The sequence below is a fragment of the Zootoca vivipara genome, chromosome 9 (genome assembly GCF_963506605.1).
Source record: "Zootoca vivipara chromosome 9, rZooViv1.1, whole genome shotgun sequence".
Taxonomy (NCBI): Eukaryota; Metazoa; Chordata; class Lepidosauria; order Squamata; family Lacertidae; genus Zootoca; species Zootoca vivipara.
The window spans coordinates 14,399,290-14,419,752 of NC_083284.1; the positions used below are offsets into that span (position 1 = coordinate 14,399,290).

At 44.8% G+C, this 20,463-nt stretch overlaps 1 protein-coding gene across 4 annotated transcripts in view; it reads left to right on the forward strand.

Moving 5' to 3' along the window:
- Positions 1 to 20,463, forward strand: part of ARHGAP24 (Rho GTPase activating protein 24) — a 343,081-nt gene that overhangs the window by 152,559 nt on the left and 170,059 nt on the right. Inside the window, exon 1 of one of the 4 annotated variants that reach the window (XM_060278415.1) lies at positions 11,706 to 14,029. The exons of the other annotated variants lie outside the window; for them this stretch is intronic. The gene's annotated coding sequence lies outside the window, so the exon portion shown is untranslated. Of the gene's footprint in view, positions 1 to 11,705; positions 14,030 to 20,463 lie in introns of those variants that run through there. 4 annotated transcript variants of the gene reach the window in all.

A 20,463-nucleotide genomic window follows, 5' to 3' on the forward strand; every position in this document is an offset into this window, starting at 1 on the left:
CTTTCCGTAACCATTTGTAGGGCATAGCTAGATTTGACATGAGTATATAAAAGTCTTGAGATTTGGAACCATCTGATTAGCATTATATCAGCACCTTTTAATTTCTGATCTCTCCATTTTATAGACTATTGGCATAATGTGGGGTTGTTAAATGAAGGTGTGTGTGTGTGTGTGTGTGTGTGTGTGTGTGTGTGTGTCTTCAGAGGTCAACTCAGATGGTTGCTCTCTTTTAAAGGGGAGGGGGTGAAGAAAAGGGCAACAATTCTTGGAGGTATTTATGTCTTTGATTTTAAAGTCTTAAGTTTTTAAAATAATGACATCTCATCTGGGAATGTTGGCCTGCTTGGCGGTTTGTGCTGATGAAAGGCACAGCTGTGAGCACTGAATGGGATGTGAGGGTGCTTTTAAGGATAATTAATTTGTGTTATTGCCACGATGGTTGGAACTCTGCAATAAGACCCATATTGGAGCAGTGCATGTCTGTAATGAAAGCCTTGGGGGTAAGGATGGTTGGAAATGCAACCACATAAATGCGTAGAAAAATGTTGATGGTCCCCAGTGCTGGGTCTTATGCTACAAGCTCAACAAGCATTCCCTAAATTATACAGCCATCTGTAGGTATATTACCCCATTTTAATTAGAAGTACATTAGCCTATTTGCAGGGTGGGGAGCATGTTCAGCAATGAGGGACACATTGGAAATTGATATTTGGCTGGACAGCTGCAACTTGATTTGCATATGTAGTTGCAAATAATTGATCTTATGTACTGGCCATTTGCATAAGCAAAGCTGATGCCAAATGTGCTGTACTAAAATATTTGTCTTCTGAAACTGCTATTGTCAAGGGTGAAAAAACTATAGCCCTTGGGAGAGAGAAAATGGCGGCGGCTGGGGTGGGGGGACACGGACCTTGCAAGTAATGAGCATGGAGAAATGTAATTAATTGGGCTCCCTTTTACATTCTTGTTTCTCAGCTTTCAGTATCTGTGATATTATGTTTTCCAATTGAACTTTGCTGCTGTGTTGGCTATGGGTTACCATTTAAAAAGCAGCAACTCTAAAACCCGAGGCTCTCAGGAGGTGTTTCTTCACAATGTGAACTATGGGATTCATGGCCACAAGTTGTGGCAATGGCCAGTAGCTTGCACAACTTTTTAAGTGGCTTAGACACAGTCACAGAGGTCCAAGCTATCAGCAACTGCTAGCTAATATGCAAACAATGATGGCTCAATGAATATGAGTTGCTGGGAGACATCAGTGTAAGAGAGCAGTTGCCTTCATGCCCTGATTTTGGACTTTTTATAGGCATCTGATTGGCTGCTACAGGAATTAGGGCACCGGACTAGACAGGCCCTTTGACCTGATCCAGCCTACATTTAAAATGGATGAAATCTAAATGCAAAAACATCTGATGAAGTTCCATTTGATGAAGTGGGCTCTAGTCTGCAAAAGGTTATACTCTGAATAACAACTTTGTTAGTCTCTCAAGGTACCACGTGACTCTGGGTTGTTTTTGCTGCCACAGAATAACCCAGCTAAGCCTCTGAAAATTGCTAAAGGGTGTTTTTTTTGCAGTTCTGGGAAGGAAAACATTGATCAATTCTTATCCACCCAGGAAGGCCACAAATCACTGGGGCCCCTGCATGTGCTAAAATGACTGGCCTGCCGCTAAGCACATTCACTGATTGAATTAGAACTTCTTCCTAATGGCAGGAAACTGCCTGAAAGCAAGCGAGCAATTTCTGCACACCACATTTCCCACACCTAAAGGGTTATACCTTTTTACCATTTTTTTTAAGCAAAATGATTAAGTAGTAGCTGTTTAATGACTTCAAATGCCACTAAAATAAACAGCTGTTCCCGGTGCATCCTAGATGATAAAGCCTATTAGCTCAACGACTCATGGCAAAGTGATTAGATTCACTTGAGTACTAATGGAATAACCGGGGAACCACAGACAGGCAGGGCTGTGCACCAATCCAGGCAGGAGGAAACTAATATAAGGGATGGCTTTTCCATTGCAGCAGACTCTGCTCAAAACCCATTGGGAGTTGTTGTCGTACCACCGGTAAGCTGCAGATGTGGGCATGTGACCCATTTGCTGCTTGACACTGCTACCTCTGACCTTGGAGGTTGTCATGACTATAGCCCATGGCAGCCCTATCCTCCATGAATTTGCTAGTTGTCTTTTAAAGCTATCTAAGCAAGCTATTGCCACGTCTTGTGGAATGAGTTTCAACAGTTCAAACTATGTGATTTGTAAAAAAAGTACTTTTGTCAGCACCGAATCTCCTACTCGTCAGTTTAATTAGATGACCATGGATTCTAGCATCACGAGAAAGGGGTGGGGAGGGCCTTCTCTCTATCCACCATATAAACACTGCGTCTAATTCTTGTTTTTCCTGTATTTTTGTTGGAAGCCACCCAGAGTGGCTGGGACAAACCAGTCAGGTGTGTGTGTGTGTGTGTGTGTGTGTGTGTGTGCGCGCGCAAAATGTTAGGGGTGGAGGAGTCTGCATTATAAAGCAAATTTATCTTAATTTGCCACACATATGTAGATTGGAACCCAGCTAGCAGTAAAATAATATTTTATATATCCAAATTTTGCGATGCAGTTTCGGCTCAAAAATTGCACACACAAAAATGTGTATATCACAGGGAAATGCAAACAGAATTGGGCATTAGCAGCACAGTCCTAACCATGTCTGCAGAAAAATAAGTTTGACTGAATTAAATGGTCCTTACTGTCAGGTAAATGGGGTTAGGATTGGAGCCTATGGAGAAATGCATGCCCAAAATGTGTATTTTTTTGGGGGGGGGGATGAGTACAAAATGTGTGCGCACAGTAATTTTGATACATTAAACAAAAACCAGGATGGAAAATACCTTTAATTAAGTATCTGTGAAACAAATACAGAAAGGAAATGGGCTTATCTAGTCATCCCTTTATAATGCCTTTGACTTTTCTGAACATACATTAAGCAGTTTTCTCTCCGTTCTCTCTCTCTCACAGCCAGTGTGGTGTTTTGTTTTAAAAATCAAAGCTCTGGGATATTGCTTGCCCTCTGCAAACCTTGCTTAACAACTTCATTTCTAAGCACTGCCAAAGAAGACTTCTACTGTTGTTGCATTACGCGATGAGCCCGTGGTATTAAAAGATACACAGAAGCTCATAAAAGGAAAATGTACACAATCGATGGAGTGCTTTCCCAGGCTGTGATGTTGTGATTGATCCGAAGTAATTTGATTTTGACCTTTTTCATCCTGCACCGAGATCAACCTTTCTGATACCATTAACCAGAGGCGGCAGTGGTTTGAGCCTAGCCCTTTTAGCAGTGGGCAGGCTATTGATTCAGAACAGAGAGCGAAGCTGCTGGCATCAAACTGCTTTTGCGCTCAAAAGTTGTGAGTTTTTAAATATATGTTCTTCTGTCACTAATGAGATTATTTCAGTTCTAGTCTGATTTCTGTTTTTTAATACTAAGTGGACTCTTTGGTTCCTACCCCACTTCAGCACATCAGGCCACCACAAGTCATCACCCAAACAAGCTAAGCGTGGACCACTTGTGGGATGTAATCCACTGGGAGCAGTCAAATACAACATTCCTTGTTTTCCTAGAGTGGACATGCAAGGGAATGTTTGGTCCAGCCAGTCGAAACTTCCTGTTCCTCCTGGCCTGGAGCATCCTTCCTTGCATGTGACTAGTGGGTGGGCGTGACCTTTCCAGACCTGGTAAAAGGACAAGACCTACTGCCACTCTCCCCTCTCTTTTCCATCTTCCCTTAAACCTGTTTGTAGATGTTTGAAACTTTAAGCCTAAAGCCTGCCTTCAGGGATCGCACTGTGCTCTGTCTGATCGTGAGCAAACTTCCTTTTTGTTACTTATGAATAAGACTGTTTTGTCTTTATACTTTTAGGAGGGATTAAAGGCGTCTTACCAGGAAAATATTAGAACACATTTCAATCTGGATAAGCCAGATTGAATTGTGTACAGTGGTACCTTGGGTTGTGGACCTGATCCGTTCCGGGGTACCATTCGCAACCCATGTGGCGGTTTTGCGCATGTGCAAAAGTGTGATAGAGCACTTCTGCGCATGCGCAAAGCACGCAGAACGCTTCTGCGCATGTGCATGTGACGAAACCCGGAAGTAAACACTTCTGGGTCTGCCGCGTTCATAACCTGGAAAAAACGCAACCCATAGCGGACACAACATGAGGTATGACTGTATTGTCTTAAGAAACTCACACACGAGTTTGCAACTAGTTTTCTGCTGTGTAAAGGGGAATGCACTCTGCTTAGTAAAGGAACTTGCTAGCGCAAGTTAGAAAGGATATTAATAAACAATGTATCCTCTCCTGCCACCCTGAACATTCCCACACCGCTGACCCTGTAAGGCGACTTATTGGAGGTTCCTAGCTTTGTTGCTTTTCTGGGGCTGAAGAGCAGAGACTTGCAAAGCACCTCATCTGCAAATTACCAGCTGACCTATGAGTCATTGGCAAGGGAGGCACACTCTGTACATCTTTGAGGAAAGGGCTGGTGCTGGGATGGTGTGTGTGTGTGTGTGTGTGTGTGTGTGTGTGTGTGTGTGTGTGTGTCATTGTCTGTGTTTATATGGTTCTTCTTTCTATCATATGGATATATTATATGGCTTCCTATATGGGCCTTTTAAATAGCATTTTAATTCTCATAGAGTTTTGGTACATTTTAAAGATGGTCTTTTCTGTGCTGTTAGATTTTTCCTATTTTATCTTTGTACGCCGCATTGAGTCCTGGACTGGGAAAAAGGTGGTGGTGGGGAATAATAATAATAATAATAATAATAATAATAATAATAATAATAATAATAATAATACATGCCCATGTCCTTCCTTTTTGATCCTCATAGTCCCTAATTAAACTTTTTGCACTTCATCTCATAAACTGATTTTCCACCCCAAAGAAATTTCAGCTCCTTTTTGACGCCCAGGTCTGTGTCCACTTCTTGCACAGTCCCACTGACCCCATCTGGGTCAACAGCAACCACTCTGAGAAACCCTGGCGCAGGCAATACTGAGCTTGATAGGCGCATGGTCTGCCTTGGTAGACGCCAGTTCCCTGTGTTCCTATGAATTCAGTTGAGTGTTTTCCGTTCTCTTTCCCTCCCTCCCTTTCTCTCTTTCTCTCTTGCAGACACACATTGCTCTGAGCTGCTGAGAGCACCAGCAGTCATTAAGACCAACAAAAAATGACAAATTGAGGTGGTCTGTGCCAAGTCACTTGAGTTGTGACAAGCCAGATAAACATTAGGAAGCTTTCCAAGAAATGAAAAACCAACACAACTGATTTTTATTTTTCTTCTAAGGAAAAAAAACAACTCTTGTGCTGTGTTCTAGAATGCCTCGCTCGCTTTCCCCCCTCTCACACTTTGGAAAATTTCATTCTGGTGTTAAATCACGCGCACAGAACATTTCAGATGGGTTGGTTTAGTTTAAGGGAAAGGAGATGAGGAAGGGGGGGAGGTTATAAATATTTTAAGGGTGAGGATTTTGGTTCCATAGGCAAGATTTGTTTACCAAAGCCTCATTGCACCACTGTCACCCCCGTTTCACATTTCCCTTAATTAACTCTGGCTATGATAAGCAGCTGTGGTTGTGGGTAGTCACAACATCTTTCACAGCAGTTGCTGACAAAGATAATTCGGGTTTTGATGGCGTTAGCCATTAGCTAAAATATTGCCACCCATCCCCTGCACTATACACCTCATAACAGGAAGATGATAAAGACCGTCTCCATGCCATCTTAAAGATTGATCATCTTACAAGTAAGCAGTTCAGTCTGTGGGGATGTCAGGCACTGCCAGTTTCTGTGGCTGTCTGATCAGCATCCCAATTCGACAAGCAAGCGCACTGTTTGAATCCCCAAGAATTAGGGGAATTAGTAATGTCACTTTCATGGGAAGTGTCTGGAGATGTGTGTTGGTGCGAATTTGCAGCAGCTCAAAATGCTAGCAGGAGACCATTTTGGCTGACATATTGAGAGGGTGGAGGGTTAGACAGTCCTCAATACACATTGAAAGAATGCTTGGATGGGTGTTGTGGGACTTCACAGGCTCGCCGTGCCCTCCCCCTAACTCATGACACACTCAGTGGCTGCACTGAGATTTCTCTCTCTCTCTCTCTCTCTCTCTCTCTCTCTCTCTCTCTCTCTCTCTCTCTCTCTCTCACACACACACACACACACACACACACACACATGGCCGTCTTACCCATAGGTGCTAGGCATGCGGGGCACCCGGGTGCTTGGCTCTCAGGGGTGCCAGGCTGAGAGTCCGGGGCCCGAGAGTTGAGTCCGGGGAAGAGCCCGCCCGTTGGTCAGAGCCCTGCGGTGGGCTCTTCTGCTGTGGGCGGCTCTGCACTGTGAGTTCGGGGGTGACCAAGCCAGAGAGACGCTGAGGCGGCCAGCCGACTCTGCCCTCCTGGACTGGGCAATCTGGGTGGGGCGCGCCAGGGCGGATCTTTGCACCCTGGCGGCGCATATGCTTAAGGCAGCCCTGCACACACAAACACAAACACACAACCATATTTTCTCTGAATATTCTCTACCAATTTATTGTGGCAACCTCCATTCTACTAGCATCTGAAATATCCCAGAGTCATGTTGGGTCCTGGGCATTTTGGAGGATGCAAAAGGCTGGTCAGGCTGCCAGCACAGTTGCTATTGACTGTGTTCTACCTCCGCTGTTGGAGGCACTATGCCTCTGTTGCTGGGAATCTGAAGTTGCGAGAGTGCTGTTGTACTCGGGTCCTGTTTTCAGGCTTCCTGTAGGCATCTGGGTGGCCATTATGTGTCATGGCCTGGCTGGATGCTGAGGAGTGGTGGGAGGCACCAGCTGGTGGCTGGAGAGGAGGGAGACCAAGAGGCAGAGATGAGGCTGGCTGCTGAAGAATCCAGGGAGTCTTCCCATCCTGCTGCGACCAGCTCCCCTCCTCCCCGGTCTCCCATGACTAGGGTGGAGCAAAGAGAGACAAGACGAAGGAGCCTCAGGTTGCTGAGGAAGGACCTAGAGAGTGATGGGCTACCTCACTGGGGCCAGACTTACTGGGAAAAGTTGTGGTGATCACTAGGCCTGTGCTGTTTTGGTTTCCTTGAATAAAGAAACTTTTCTGACACCAGGTGTTTTATTGCTGACCTGCTCCTGACACTATGAGAACAGGATGCTGGACTAGATGGGCCATTGGCTTTGATCCAGCTGGGACGCTTGTTATATTCTTGAACACAGATGTGATATGATAGCCATCTCCAAGTATTTCAAGGGCTGCCATATGGAAGATGGAGCAAGCTTGTTTTCTCCTGCTCTGCAGGCTAGGATTCAGACCAATGGCTTCAAGTTACAAGAAAGGAGATTCTGCCTAAAGATCCGGCAGAACTTTCTGACCTTGAGAGCTGTTTGACAGTGGAATGGTATCCCTTGGAAGACTGGACTCTTCTTCCTTGGAGGTTTAATAAGCAGAAGTTGGATGGCCATCTGTCAGGGATGCTTTAACTGAGATTCCTGCATTGCAGGAGGTTGGACTAGATGACCCTTGGGGTCCCTTCCAATTCTACGATTCTGTGAAACCTTGGGAGTGGGAGGAGAAAGAAGCCATGCTACAGCCACAGCTAATGGTGAACCTCACCCTTAAGAAACAGTTGTGGAGTTTATCCTCCGCCTGGAAATGTTTGGTGAAATGATCCTCCCAGTTTCTTTGCCCACAATTAAGAGTGGTCAATTTTGCGAGGCCACTTGAGCACAGGTTATTTTGCACTTTAAAAGTGCTGCACGAATGGTGCCGAGAATGGAAAAGCCTGCAAACCTTCTCCCCGGCTGTCATATAAACCATAACATCATGTCTGTGTTTATTTTAAATTGTTGTACATATATACTGTGACTTTTTGCTGTACATTGGGAAGCAGGGCCAAGCTCCACATTTTGAGCCAATGCTTCCCATACTTCCTTCTGGAGAATGCCGGTTCCCCATCCGTCCTCAGGCTACCACAGATGCTGATCAAGTGCAGGAGTGCAGGTGTGAACATGGAGTTGAATGCAGGGACACTTCATATGTTCTGGCTTAGCATGGGTCCCAAGAGGGCTCTCTTTTCTCTAAAAAGAAGGTTCTAGCTATATGTGAACTACAGATGTTTGGATTGGGTTGTGGTTACGAAAGTGTGTGGGAATCAGCTAGATTTCTTTTATGGCTGAGAACTTGGATACGTTCACCATTGTGTTTGGCTGGAATTGAGGAGAGGGAGTTCCAGCAAATGAAGGGCAAAGGGCTGTTTCCCATTATGAAGTGTAATTAACACATTGGTAAAGGTACACTGGGATGCAAAAACAACTTGTATATGAAGAGGCACTTGCTTTCCATCCAGCTACTCGGCAGACAAAATTAATAGCCAGGGAATACAAATGACATAGGAGTGGAAAGGTCCATAGTGGCAGAGCACATGAATATGCATAGACATAACAGTGTGGTGTAGTGGTTAATTGTAATCTGGTGAACCGGGTTTGCTTCCCCACTCCTCCACATGCAGCTGCTAGGTGACCTTCTCTGAAGTCTCTCAGCCCCACTCACCTCACAGAGTGTTTGTTGTGGGTGAGGAAGGGAAATGAGATTGTTAGCTGCTTTGAGACTCCTTAGGGTAGTGATAAAGCGGGATATCAAATCCAGACTCCTCCTCCTCCTCCTCCTCCTCCTCCTCCTCCTCCTCCTCCTCTCCTTCTTCTTCTTCTTCTTCTTCTTCTTCTTCTTCTTCTTCTTCTTCTTCTTCTTCTCCTTCTCCTTCTCCTTCTCCTTCTTCTTCTTCTTCTTCTAACTGTAACTTTAAGAACTTCTGCTTAAGCCTGCATTTCCCTTGTTTGCTCCATTTCTTTTTCCTTGTGTGTCATGCATTTTTAGATTTGTGATCCTGAGTCAGGAATCAACATCTTAGTGTCGGTTTTTTGTGATCCACTCAAGAGAGTCTTCTTGGCAGAAGGACAGGGTACGGATGCCTTCACCTGCAGACAAGCCTAACATTGGAATGTGACATGCACATGTAATACCCAATGTTTGCAAGCAGGAACTACACAATCAAGTTCCCTAATACAAGCCAAGCATCCTATTGGGCCTCCACTTGTTGGGGGGTTTAGTGTCTCCTGTGCCCCACACCAGGGATGGGGAACCTGTGGTTCTCAATCTTGTAGGGTAGGCTCTGCCCTCCAGAGCCAGCATATAAATGCTTTTATAAAGAAGAAGAACCATGCTGAATCAGGCCCAAGTCTTATCCAGTCCAGCATTATTTTGCAGCAGTAACTAGCCATGCACATTGTCAAGGATTGGACTCAATAGGGCAAGGTGGAGGAGGAGAAATGGTGGAGATCACCCCCCCTTCTCCTGACGCTGCAGGAGAAGAGGGAGGCAGCCTTGTTTTACAGCAGGGCTTTGAGGGGTTTGAGGAAAGTCACAGCTCGGAGAGAAACGAATAGAACAGTTGGGAAGTGTTAGAAGAAGGGGGGGGACTGTGGCAGGGCAGCCAGATGACACATTGTCACTGGAGAGTACTTCCGAACCCCCTTCTCCCAGAACAAGGCGTTCGTTAAGAGTGCAGGAAGAACGGAATCAGAGGCATTTGACCATGAGTGGCCACCGTAAGGGAAGATGCTATTGCTAGGAAGGAGGGAGGAGGAGCCCAGTTTGGAGAAATGCCATCGTTAAGGCTTGTTGCGTTCTTTTGTCACTCACTTTTATGATTGAATAAACTCACGGTATCTGAAGAAGTGTGCATGCACACGAAAGCTCATACCTATGACAAACTTAGTTGCTCTCTAAGGTGCTACTGGAAGGAATTTTTTTTATTTCATTAAAAAGGACTCCACCTTGTTTTCTCTGCTCTGGCTGCAACCAGGGGAGGAATAGCTTTCCCGAAGCCTTGACAGAGCCTTGACACACATAAGACCCAAACAGTGAGGACGCAAACAGTGGTCCTCAGCGACTAACATTCAAAGGTATTCTGCCTCTGGAGGTATGAGAAGTAAGGTGACCATCAAGACTGATACTGCTATCCTCCAGGAATTTGTTTAAAGCATCTTCTACACCAGGCATCCCCAAACTGCGGCCCTCCAGATGTTTTGGCCTCCAACTCCCATGATCCCTAGCTAACAGGACCAGTGGTTGGGGAAGATGGGAATTGTAGTCCAAAACATCCGGAGGGCCAAAGTTTGGGGATGCCTGTTCTACACCTTATGGTAGAAGATTCCATAATTAAACTATGGACTATGTGAAGAAATGCAACCTTTTGTCTGCCCTGGATCTCCCCACATTCCCATCAATAACAAAAACTAAAAGACTCTTAACCTCGGGGTCGTGGGTTCAAATCCCACGTTGGGTGAAAGACTCCTGCATTGCAGAGAGTTGAACTAGATGACCCTCATAGTCCTTTCCAACTTTACAAGTTTGTTATTCTGTAATAAATGTTGCTCCCATCATCCCTAACCGCTAAGCCATGCTACCTTGGACTGGTGGGAATGTTCCACACTCATGCCCCATTCATGTTATGTCTGTGCCTAGATGTCCACAGATGCTCAGTGGCCACAGCAAGAAGATTTGATTTCACTTACCTATAGTCAGAAAACCATCTTGGTCATGGACATACAAGCAGATTTTTCTACATGGGAAGGTAAAACAATGCATTTTCCAGAAGACAGGCCAAGAAATGTTATAATTTAGAATCCCACCAGCTAGGATGTCGGAGTAATAGCTGAACACGAGAAGTGGTATGATTTACAGCTCACTCGAGAACTCTGAATCAATGAAAATAATGGGCAAGTTGGATAATATAATTATCTAGCAGGCTGTCTATGCCAAAAAAAGAGAGAGGTTTGGTTTCACCTCCCATTTTATTTAGAAAACATATGTTTCAGATTCAAGCATATGATGACAAACTGGCAAGTGAAATCGGTCTTTGAAAAACCTGCTGGACTGGACAGAACAAATGACAGTGAGTCTGCCATTGAAGCAAATATAACCTCTGTCGTTCAGTAAAAGCCAAAAAAGCTTGGACAAGTGCAATAAAACCAAGCGTCATTTAGTCTCTCTTAGAAGTCATTAAATTTTATGTAAATTCTGCAAAAGGCCCCAACTGTGCCTTTGCCATGTGAGCAGATTGCTGATTGGTCTCATTACAAAGTCCTAGGGAGCAGTGGGAGATCATCTCAGGCACAGTTGCTTATGCCATAGATGGGGCTGGTCCACCATTAGTGGAATGTGATTTGGGACATCTGATTCAGGGCATCTGCCAGGTTCTTTAGCATCTCGTATTCTTAAAAGAGCGCCTTTCTCATCTTTGTGGCAGCAGGGAGAAGCTTAAAAATGCAAAGGCCATTTTCATTCCCACTGCACATCCCTGCGAAGTGTAATGTACCTTGGAAAATTGTATCAAGCCCTTTTAAAAACAAAACAAAGACAACCAACAACCCAAAAAATCAATCCACTTAAGTTCTGTGAATGAGCACTGAAAGATGATTGGGATTGACAACAGCTCCATTAAATTATACTAGCAAGATAGCCATCAAATAGGTGGAATTTGGGGGGGGGGAGGAAACCAGTGATGTGCAAACTCCCTGCGGCCCAAATAGCATCATCATCAAACAATCGGGGGGGGGGGAGGTGTGCATTGTTTTGACTGTTCAAAACTGGCTCGTAATGCTTTCACACACATGTGTCTTTGCCCTGCTGCTTGGGAATTGTTGCCTACAGAGGTAGGCAACCTTGCAATCTTTTCTTTCTTTCTTTCTTTCTTTCTTTCTTTCTTTCTTTCTGTGGATGCTGAGAGTCACCGTACCAGGCTCCATGCCTGGCTGCTTGCATATGCTCCATATTTACAAAGACGGAGCCCCATGTGGAGAAGGAGAAAGTGGAGCTGGCATGTCTCCCTGGCAGCAGACAGAGGCATCTGCCAGAAGGGTGGTGGCTGCTGCTTTTGAGGAGGCCCCTGTTGCTGCAGTTCGGCACTTTATTCCTAATCCACCCTCCAAGAGGGGAAGCACTCATTTAAAACTCGCAGCCAGGCAGCTTCAGTTGCATCCTCCACATCACAATACCTTAGGGACAACAATAATGAACTGAAGCTTGAGAGCTCACCAAGAAGCTTCTGGATGTTCAGTTTCCACCCTCCCTCACCAGGACCTGGATTCAGCTAAGCAAAGATCAATTCAAGATTTGGAGCAGGGGTAGCTCTAAGGGCCTGTTTTCCAGCCCCCAAGCATCCCCCCCTGGGTCCCCAAACCTCACCAAAAAGTGTCTGGAGAGTTTGTCATTCATGAGGATCCTACCCCATATAGTTGGGTTTGGGGTTGTTGTCTCCGCTTCTCCCCCCCAAAAAATGTGTGTTTTCTTTTAGCAAGGTCACATTACCATAATTCATGTGCCCTGCTATTTAAAGGTAAAGGACCCCTGGATGGTTAAGTCCAGTCAAAGGCGACTATGGGGTTGTGGCCCTCATCTTGCTTTCAAGCCAAGGGAATCGGCGTTTGTCCACAGACAGCTTTCCAGGTCATGTGGCCAGCTTCTGGTGCAACGGAACACCGTGGCGTAAGCCAGAGCGCACAAAAATGCCATTTACCTTCCTGCCACATTTATCTACATGCACTGGTGTGCTTTCAAACTGCTTGGTTGGCAGGAGCTGGGACAGAGCTCACCCCATCCCGGGGATTCGAACCGCCAACCTTCTGATCGGCAAGCCCAAGAGGCTCAGTGGTTTAGACCACAGCGCCACTATTTGCTCTTACGGCTGTGGGTAAGGGCACTCCGTTCTTTTCTGTAACTTACATTCCTGCTTACAAGAATATCAAGTCACTTACTGCAGTTGGGTGAAATCCATGGATACCAAGTAATCAACCCATTCTCATGCGCTGACAATGGCAGCTGCCTGGTCTGAGTGTTGACCAGGCAGGTGCACAAAGGCAAAAAAAAGGGGGGGAAGGTCTTATTTTAAATTGCAAGTAATAATTTCAGGGCAAATGTATTGTGAGTAGGGAAATTTCTTACCTTGTGTGTTGTGGTGTCCCTGGGTGATATCGGGTCTGTTTCTGTCTATCTCTGTTTGGCCTACCTCACAGGGGTTTTGTGAGGGTGAAACCAGGGTGGGAGGTTGAGAAACTGTGCATGTCACCATAACCTCCTTGGAAGAATAGGAAACCAGATACTGAGCATCACCAGTAGAAATATAGCTAGAATGGTGGGCAGAGAAGTTCACTATTTCATGCTATCAGTCCACGCACTAAGTGCTGCTAGACATCATGCCTGGAGGTCATGTTTTCTTTTTTTAAAAGTTGCTGTTAGCCAAGGATGGAGAACTTGTGGCCCTCCAGATGTTGTTGGACTCAAAATACTATCCTCTTCCAACCAATATCCAGAGATTCTGGAAGTTGTAGTCCAACCCCTAGAAGCCACATATTTCCCATCCCTGCCAATTCCTGTGGGCTGCTGTAATGTAACCCAAGCATAAGGGAAGGGGCTGCTGAAAAGGTTTCCTAGGCCAAGAAGGTCTGCAACCTGCAAGCAAGAGCCAATTCTCTGCTCAGAAGAACTGGGTTTGTCTGCAGCTGGAGCTCCAGTAAAAGCCCTATAAAGTGCATTACTAAATTAGCAATATTTACAACTTTCATGCATTCCTCTAATTTATTTATAGCACAAAATTCCTTCTGGTTCTTTCCCCGCTTAAAGTCATGGGAGAGTAGATGTTGGCTCAGCCATAAGAGGAGGGAGAAATGGGTTATTTCCCCAACGGCCCCTCAGTGTTTAAAATAAATAGTAACTATAGTGGCTTAGATCCAACTACATTTTTTTAAGGAGGGAAAAGCATACACACAGAGAGGGGGGGGGCGGAGAGAGAGGTTGCTGTGCCCCAGCTTGTCAGTTCAGCAAATCAAGGCATTTCATTTGAGCTGAATGGCGATGTTTAGGTAAGCAAGACTCTGTGCTGGAGAAATAGCTACGAAGAGACTGTCAGACCCATTAACATCAAGGTACCTTTATTTTATGTTTTTATTGCCACTTAATCATATCGGGGAAGCCGTGATCAGGTTGAATTCTCGTGCTGTTTTTCACAATCTCTGCTCAGTTTTATGAACGGCTTATTCATGTTAGCTTCCTTATAAGTAGAAGACTTTTCTGTAGAATTGTGTGTGTGTGTGTGTTAAATGAGTGCCTATTGGGTTTGGTTTTCATACTGGATAAGGCTGGATAATTTCTGGGTATGTGCAGAAATTGCACTCATCTGCAGGTGGTGAAAAAATTGACTTGCAAGTATGGTTGTTGCAAGACTTCTTTTTCCATCCTGCAGCATGGTTGAATCTGAGCAGGCATGCAAAGTTCATATCTGTTAAGCCTGGATGTCTGGATGAACAACTGTGGACACAGAATGGCTAAGCAGATGTATGAACTACTTGCTATGTTAATTCCTTAACAGTATGCATTACAGCTGCCCTTTATGTCATGCGTACCCTGAGACTCTGTTAAGGAGTTGTGCTTGAGAGATGATGATATGGGAATGCTAATTTGGCACACAGTTTCTGACACTCACTGAAGCTTTCCAACACCTTGGCGTTGCCTTGCCTTTGCTGTGTTTCTCCCACCACAGGCATGGTGTTCAAAGAAGTTTTTTAAAATTGGCATAGATCTGCATAAGTTAGAACCATAGTTACATAGGGGAAGGAGAACCATCAGAGATGGCAATCCTGCTTGAGGACAGGTTCAATTGGGGCTCTGAAATGCCTGAAAGCTGAATTTGCTCCCAATTTGCATTTGGTTTTCCTTCATCAGTTAACAACTCATTTTGCAGAGTTGGTTTAACAGTCAATCCCAAGGAACTTTGGGAATTGTAGCTCTATATGGCGAAGGACGCGGGTGGCGCTGTGGGTTAAACCACAGAGCCTAGGGCTTGCCGATCGGAAGGTTCGAATCCCTGCGATGGGATGAGATCCCGTTGCTCGGTCTCAGCTAGCAGTTCGAAAGCACATCAAAGTTCAAGTAGATAACTAGGTACCGCTCTGGTGGGAAGGTAAACAGCATTTCTGTGTGCTGCTCTGGTTCGGCAGAAGCGGCTTAGTCATGCTGGCCACATGACCTGGAAGCTCCTTCGGCCAGTAAAGCGAGATGAGCGCCACAACCCCAGAGTCATCCACGACTAGACCTAACAGTCAGGGGTCCCTTTACCTTCATGGGGAATTATTATTATTTATTATACCACCCTTCACCCAAAGATCACAAGGCTGTTTACAATATAGAAACACAAAAATGCATAGCATAATAATAAACGAAAGCAATACCCCCCCAGTTTAAAAGGCCATAGATTAGGGGTCTCCTAACAACTCCTAACAGTACTCTTAACAAACTGCAGTTCCTAGGATTCTTTGTAGGAAGCCATGATTGTTTAAAGCGGTATCATACTGCTTTAAATGCATAGTGCAGATGGAGCCTCAAACAGTGTACATTAAACTCACAACACAGATGCTGAGATGCAACAAAACACGGTAGAAAGACAGAAAGAAACATGTTACAAAAAGCTAGGCATTAATCAATGAAAAAGTTAAGTATTTAACAAGACTCTGAAAAATAGTTTAGGTTGGCGCTTGCCATGTTTCGAGGAGGACAAGGCACCCCAGCAGAGAAACTCCCCCCCCCCCGGCTACCACAAGGTTTATGGTGATGGAACGACCAGGTGGGCTTGTTCTCTAGATCTCGATGAGCAGACAGGTTGATGTAGGACAAGGCACCACTCCCAGGTTGTTGAGGGGCATAAATGTCAACAACAACAACACCTTGAACCTGGCATGCTTCCACGTCCACCGGTATCTAGGCTATAACTACAGGTTCTGGTGGGAGTAGCTTCTTTTTGTTAGGTTCTAGTCCTCCATAAATTAGGGGAGGAAATCTCAGGTGGAAGGAAGGGAATGTGTTTGCCTTCCCTTGGCTCCAGGTTTCGGGGTAAATTGTGTGTTTAGTATGACCCAAACACTATGCCTTGCATCCCAGTGGTATTTTGGTATAGCAACTAGTTGCTGGTTTAACTCCAATTCAGGTCTTTCGTCTGACGTGGAAAGTGCTCAGGATATCAGGACAGCAGTTCTGTGATGCAGTAGTGGGTAAAAGGTTGCACTTCCCTAAACTGGAGGACCATCAGGCATACACAGGGAGTCTTAGTCACATTAGACATTTGTGCACATGCTCAGAATGAACTGTGGAAGCCATTCTGCCCCCACAATCCATTCATGGGTTTCCAAAGCCGAATGATTTCATTCAGCTCTCTAGCAGAATGGAGAGCAAAACTGGGTGGTTCCATCCTATCCCTGTTGCTGCCTACAGCTGCCATTTGCTCAGCTACCAGTTAACTTGCTCAGCTACCACAAGAATTGATTATGTGCTCATTGCAAAGGCTGTGTTTGTTTAGCCAGCAATGGAAATGTACAGAGCATTTTTGGCTGCAGTCATATCACCTCCTTGTTCTTATACTTATTTTACAAAGATCACACTGCTTTGTATTTCTGAGGGTGTATTTACAAATCGATTTCTAAAAGTGTTTTAATCCTTGCTTGCTTCATTTTCTCAAATTAAATGCCATTTGAATTCAGTGCACTGAGTCAGAGAAAACTCTCTTTCCTTCTTTTTCTCATCTCTCTCTTTGCCCTTTGGAATTTTACATAACCATCTTAAATCCCAGAAGATACAGCTCGGTGCAGATTCCATCCAAATTTAACTGAACATTGCCACTAAGTACATGGTGTGTTTCTTTAGACCTAAAGGTATGCCACCTGATGCCGTAATTTATTTGTTTTTTATGAGGTTGCAATGTGAACTTCCCAGCATCTGAATGCAAATTTGGCCACTGAGCTGTTGCCCACCTGTAACTCCATGCCACTCTATCGTGCATGCTTCCTGAGCTTGTCAACAAGACTCCTGCTGGCAACTCACCTCGTTGCATATTGCAATAAATTTGCCCAAATGAACAATTCCCACCGGATTGCACACACGCAATATTTTCTCATTTAAAGCAGCAGTGGAGGGAGGAGAACTTTTCATTTATTTTAAACATGCACGCCTGGCAGTAGGTAACCTAAGGGGGTGTTTGGTGCAGGCTGCACCAGTGAATAGCACATGAATAATTAGGTCTTCTTCTTTAGCCTGAGACATCCACTGATAAAAAAATTCCTTCAGTAGCACCTTAAAGACCAACTAAGTTTTTATTTTGGTATGAGCTTTCGTGTGCATGCACACTTCTTCAGATACACTCAGTGTATCTGAAGAAGTGTGCATGCACACGAAAGCTCATACCAAAATAAAAACTTAGTTGGTCTTTAAGGTGCTACTGAAGGAATTTTTTTATTTTGCTTCGACTCAGACCAACACGGCTACCTACTTGTAACTACATCCATTGATGATATTGTTTCATTAATTTGCCTGTAAGGCATTACAGGAACAATCAACAAGTAAGCTAGTGGACCACAAAAAGGATGCTCATAAAATAGATACTGCAGGTATGCCAGACAAGTAGAATTTCCCCCCCTCCAGTGTACAGCACAGTATTCTTTGGATTCCAGTATTTCCCAGAGGCACCTTCTGCAATCAGGGATGTGTCCCACAAGACAATGATGCAAAATATTTCTTTCTTTCTTTTTAATATACATTTTTATTAGTTTTTACATATATTTTCCAAACATCTCATCTCATCTTATACAACATTTTGGCTATTTTAGCCTGAGACTTCCATCAGCCACGTCTAATGATTATCAAACCTCATCTCTTAATCTTACATTTGTTATCCTAAGTATTACTTTTAATAATCCATAACTTAAAATCCATTCTCATAAATCTTTTCTGCAATATTTCATATAGTTCTCCTTACAAAACTTCTTGTAGTCCTACGAGCGTAGTCAGTTGGTTACAATTGTCTTTCAGATAACTTGTAAATTTACTCCAATCTTTCAAGAATTTATGGTCCCGCTGGTTTCGAATTCTCCCTGTCATCTTATCCAATTGTGCATATTCCATCAATTTCATCTGCCATTCCTCTTTCGTCGATAGTTCTTCCTGCTTTCATTTCTGTGCCATGATGCAAAATATTTCATTTGGTATCCAGATTTTTTTTATTTTTTTGATGGTATCCCTAATGTTGTTCAGCTCTCAAGGGACTGCTATCCACATTCTGCATCAGCCCTGTATACCTGAAGGGGTGTCTCCACCCCCATCATTCAGCCCAAACACTGAGGTCCAGCTCCGAGGGCCTTCTGGTGGTTCCCTCACTGCGAGAAGCCAAGTTACAGGGAACCAGGAAGAGGGCCTTCTCGGTAGTGGTGCCCACCCTGTGGAACGCCCTCCCATCAGATGTCATAGAAATAAACAACGATCTGACTTTTAGAAGACACCTGAAGGCAGCCTGTTCAGGTGTCAGGGACTGAACAGAGGAGGAATGGTGGAAGCCTGACCCTTCCAGAGAAGAAGAAGACAGAATAGGTTTGTGGGAGGTCACAGCTCAGAGGCAGATGAGGGGGAAAGTTCAGAGAGGAGGAGGAGGCAGAGCTGGCCGACACGTTATCACTAGACAGCATTCCAGATCCACCATCTCAGAGAACCCGGCAAGCCTTAAAAGTAGGAGAGCAAAGGGCAGAGACAGATGGCCCTAAACAGCAGCCGTAAGGTGGGTAGTGCTGTTGACGAATGAGGAAGTAGGAGAGATGGAGTGGAGTGGATATTTACTTGGAGCAACGCTGTTATTCCAAGAGGCTGCATTTCCAAGCCTCTCCCTGTGGATATTGAATAAAAAGCATTTGGCAAGAACTTCCTTGTCTTATCTGTTCCTGGCAACCTGTCATGGGGGTTGAATCCTCGGCTGCCTGACATCGGGGAAGTTTTTAATGTTTGATGCCGTATTGTGTTTTAATTTGTTGGAAGCCGCCCAGAGTGGCAGGGGGAACCCAGTCAGATGGCATATAAATAAATTATCATCATCATCATCAAAGCTACAGCAATGTGAAAGGTTGCCTCACCCTTTATATGCCAATGCTCTGCGAGCGAGGTCCTCTTATAGACACCATCTTCTGAGAAGCTCCATTCTGCACAATATTGGAACCAGGCCTGTAGTGTGGTGGAACCTACCCTTTGGAATTCCCTGCCCTTGAATATTAGACTGGTGCCACCTCTGTTGTCTTTTCAGCACCTGCTGAAGTCCTTCCTCTTGCAAGTCCGCATCTGTATTGGAATTGTTTTTTAAGGTGTCTTAATTGCCGACAAAGGTCCGTATAGTTAAAGCTTTGGTTTCCCCAGTAGTGATGTACAGAAGTCAGAGCTGGACCACAAAGAAGGCTGATCTCCGAAGAAATGATGCTTTTGAATTATGGTGCTGGAGGAGACTCTTGAGGGTCCCATGGACTGCAAGAAGATCAAACCTATCCATTCGGAAGGAAATCAGCCCTGAGTGCTCACTGGAAGGACAGATCCTGAAGCTGAGGCTCCAATCCTTTGGCTACCTCATGAAAACACCAGGGCAAGAGAGAGAGGGGGGGGAGTGCAGACCTGTACCTAGAAACAAAGCACAAAAGGAAGGCTGGATGAGGCCTTAGAGTACCCAGGTGTCTGCAAGCACAAATTTAGCAAACACAGCAGACATGCAAGCATAATGTGAATGGCTGCCCTAATTTTGTGGTTTATTTTTATGGTTTGTGAAGGAAATTCATTTCCTCCGCCTGCCTCCCTTGTTCCCTGACTCAAGGGACCATCAGTAAGGATCAACTTGCCAAATTATGACCAATCTTCTTCAGCACCTCGATCCCCCCCCCCCGCCATGAAAAGTAGTACTTGGCTGTCCATTTTCACCTGTTTATCTTTCAGCACCATTAGAGCTGGAAAACAGGGGGAAGCCAAGTGCTTTTATAGCAACTGGAGAGCAATGGAACATGCATTTATGGCACCCACACTTCACTGAGCCAGAGGCTAAGCAGTCATTAGCAACAATGCCCCCCCCCCCCCGTGCCATCCTTCTATCGTGCAAGCAGAAATGTTGAAGGTGAAGGTTTGGTCATCAGGATTTGGCAGCATCGCTTTTGCTCACTTCAAAATAGTCCGGTGGTTTTGCATGATTACGTGGTGCAAACATGAAGCTCTGCACACCCTTTTCATGGAAGAAAGGGGCCTGAACAACCAATGGCAGAGTCAACTGGAAGCTCCAAGGAGACCATTCAGTGCTACATAAAAGCCATGGGGGAAGACTGCTATTCCCCCAGCCCCCAATTTCTTTTTCTTTTATTTCAAGATTCGAAGTTACATGTTACCACTCAACAGTTATAATCCTCATTCTGCAATATTAATGACTTCCGGCTCACCCATCCTCAATGTTTATAATCACAATTACATACAATTGCATCTTACAATTCCATCACATAGAGTTCCATCCTCTTTAACAGGTTTC